Source organism: Lactuca virosa, chromosome 1 (genome assembly GCF_052849685.1).
Source record: "Lactuca virosa cultivar CGN04683 chromosome 1, Lactuca_virosa_CGN04683_v6, whole genome shotgun sequence".
In the NCBI taxonomy this organism is placed as follows: domain Eukaryota; kingdom Viridiplantae; phylum Streptophyta; class Magnoliopsida; order Asterales; family Asteraceae; genus Lactuca; species Lactuca virosa.
In genome coordinates, this window is record NC_136426.1 from 222,254,659 (window position 1) to 222,258,352 (window position 3,694).

Sequence of the window (3,694 nt, forward strand, 5' to 3'; positions counted from 1 at the left end):
CCCGCAGATAAAACTCCAGCTGCTGGATGACAGATTCCTGATCTGTAAGTATCAAAACATCACCCAATTAATAATTGGGTCCCAACACATAACCATAAGTTCTTGGAGTAACACGCTACATTACCCCCATCTAGGGTTGATTCAAGCACAAGGCCCAATCCAAAGGCTCAGAAGTCAAACTAGAAATCAAAGCCCAACATATGGCCTAATTTTGCAAATTGGGCCCAAACATTTACATGTGTTATTCAAAGGCCCAACCAAAAAGTCCAGTCCAACATTTGGTATTTCTAATGGCCCAATATCTTGAAATCATGAAGGCCCAAACTATGGCCCATCTATGGCCCAATTTTCCAAATTGGGTCCACACCCTCATATGGACCTTACCCTAAGCCCATCAACATATTCTAATCCATATGATTAATCCTGGATGGCCCATTAATAATCCAATTACCAAAGTCCAATGGAAAGGCCCAACTTAAGGCCCAAGTGAAATTAGGGTTTTCACATAAAATGATGATTAGGGTTAAGTTTTCCTACTTAACCTATTAAGGACTTAATCCATTAAGTCCAATATTCCTTAGATTAATTTCTGCCAATGATTATTATTTAATATTTCAAGTTATTAAATAATTCCTGTGTGTGTGTCCCGATAAATTCTCAAAATTAGGGTTTTCCGAACCCTACTCAGGGTTTCCAACCCAAATACTAGCCCATTTATCAATTTGTTGGGATTTTATGTCAATTAGGGGTTTATTGGGCCTATTAGGCCCACTAGAATATCATTAAGCCCATTAGTCACATGCTTGGGCTTTTAGGTCCATTAAGCTTCATTGGGTCCATTAGGGCTTACAAGGCCCATTAGGGTTTCAAGCACCCCAAACGAATCAAACTCAACGAGGCAAGCGCACCGCCACCCGACACGGCGGCCGGTGGCGGCAGGAGGCGGCAGCCACCAACCTAAGGTGGTGGTTTTCAATTTCTTTTATTATCCCGATCACATCATAATTTACAATAATATCCAAATGACACACACTCTCCTAAAATAACACACACTCACACACACAGCCACACATTGGTGGCCGTCGGTGGCGCATGGTGGCAGCAACTACCTCACGGTGGTAGCGGTGGCTTCCACGGTTTTTCGGCTAGACAAAACACGCACAACACACATTAATAATGGGAATACAACCACACACACACACACAACTAAACACATAGTCAAACACGCCTATAGCCACATTCCAAGGTGGCTGGTGGCGGCGGAGGATGGCAGCAGACGGCGGCTCGTGGCTGGAACGTAGCACATGAGAGTGGGCAGCAGCCCTAGCAGCCACGGCGGTCCTATCCGCCGGTTCTCGTCATCGCTGACAGTGGATGCAAGGATCGGAAACGGGGGAGAGTGTCGAGTAACGGTAGCAGAAGGCATCACGTATGGCGGTCTTCTATCGGCTGTTCTCGGCGTCAGTCAAAGGAATAGTAGCAGCAACGTTGACAACGACAGCAACTCACGGTAGGGACGGCGACTATTAGGCTCGACAATTCTAACAGTGGCTTATGGCGTGGGCTGGGAAACGACATGGTCATCGGACCTGTCTGATCGGAACCACGAAGAAGGGTGGCGGCTGGAGGACTCCCGACTGCTCAACTCTCCTTTTGATGTAGAAAGGATTGGTTACGGCGGCTTCCGGCCTCAATGGCGGCTGTGCAATAGCAGAGGAAGGATGGTGGCGCCGGAGGGAGGCATTAGGGTGGGGGGTGGCGGCCGACGCTTCTTTAGGGTTGGGGTTTAGAAGCGGGGTGACAGGTCTTATATACCCCGAGCCCCTTATGAATGTATTCCCACAATAACATATTTGGTCCCTCCTTCCCCCTTCTCTTTCACAATGAGTCCAAAAGTTACCCTTTTAAAACCTGCCTTCAAAACTCTCTACAAATTGAGTTCAGAATTTGCTTTTTAGCCCCTAACTCCATAAAATCTTTTATAAACTAATCCGAAAATTATATTTTGACCCCCCTAAATTTTCAATTATAACTTTTTAACCCCAAAACTAACTCCTTGCTACACTATTCCGCTTTTAGGGTTATTATGCATTTATTTATTTATTTATTTATTTAAATAAAGAGGATGTTACAACTCTCCCCACTTAAATTAGATTTCATACTCGAAATCATTCCTTACTCTTCCTTACAAGCGCAACCATTCAAATATCATGACCACAATCCCAAGCATAACCCCAGCCTTCCCAAGGCAGTCTAAGTCATCCCTCGCAGAGTACTAAAACCCAAAGATAAACGAATTCCTTGTAACATGATCACATTTACTTGATTTGAAATCTGAAATCTCGAGATGGCCTGATCCCCTAACAGACTGCTAATACTGAATCATTATCGTTGAATCCAGTCCGTCTGTCCCTCAACTGACTGCTCAACTTCTGATAACTCGAGGTTCCTACTCTATACAGGATCACAGACCCAATTATCCCTGCAGATCACTTATACTTCACCAAACTCAGATAATCCCGCTGTGAGTGACTTGTCAATTCCCAATCAAGCAGTTATTTCCTCCATATTTGCAACACAAAACACAAATACTAATACTGCCCAAACGCTGAAACTGCCCGAACACTGAACTGCCTTAAGCAGTATGCTGCCACATGGCTGCTTTCTAAATTCTACCGAGACCTTCCTGGTCCCAATTCACTCGTCATTCCTCGGAAATACCGGGTTCCGGCCCGGCTGTGGAGCCAAAGGGCTCCCACTTTGTCATCTCACACGACTTCTGAACGAAATCCTTCTCTGGAACTAGTTGCCACTAGTTATCATGCCACTGCGACTCTGCAACTTTCTGATCTACCCGATCGGGTCTACGCGTCGAATCCTGTCATCATCAAATCCAAGACTAAAAGTGATTGCTACCTGACCACTGGTAGCCTAATATCCCAAATGACCTTAAGCAGTCCACTGTTTCCTTGATCTCATAACTGTAGTGACGCTTCTACAGTCTTATCACTGTCCCAACCAGATCTAATCCATCTGGGTAATTTCGAAACCCAATCCATGGATTTCTATATCCTCACTGCTACACCCGAACTGTTGGTTGCTACTGTTCCTTCCACGTTCCAACAACACGCTCATGCCATCAATCAACCTAGTGTGCTACGGCTACACCCGCAGTCTCATGACACTCTATCATTATCTGACCGCTAGTGAATGCTACGGCTACCCCCCGCAGTCTTACAACACTTCTCATGCTAACTGACCACTAGTGAATGCTACGGCTACCCCCGCAGTCTTACAACACTTCCCATGCTAACTAGCCACTAGTGAATGCTACGGCTACCCTCGTAGTCTTACAACACTTTCCATACTATCTGACTTCTAGGGAATGCTACGACTACCCCCGTAGTCTTACAACACTTTCCAAACTGGGTCGAACACGCACTCGACCTAACACTCAATTGAATATGAGCCCTAACTGGAGCTCTAACCTGGTCCCCTAAACCTGTTATCCGATGCCAAGGGAAAGCGTGACCCAAATGTTGGAACGTCTTCTAAATTCCCAACTCACCCAATCCTCAACCTAGATGGCCACTCGGCCGCCTTCCTTCCTGACGTGGCTGCGAAACTCATCCTAGTTTCCCACATATTTCTGTTCTTGAGTACCTGGTCAATTCTCCACCACTTAGCTTCAGCT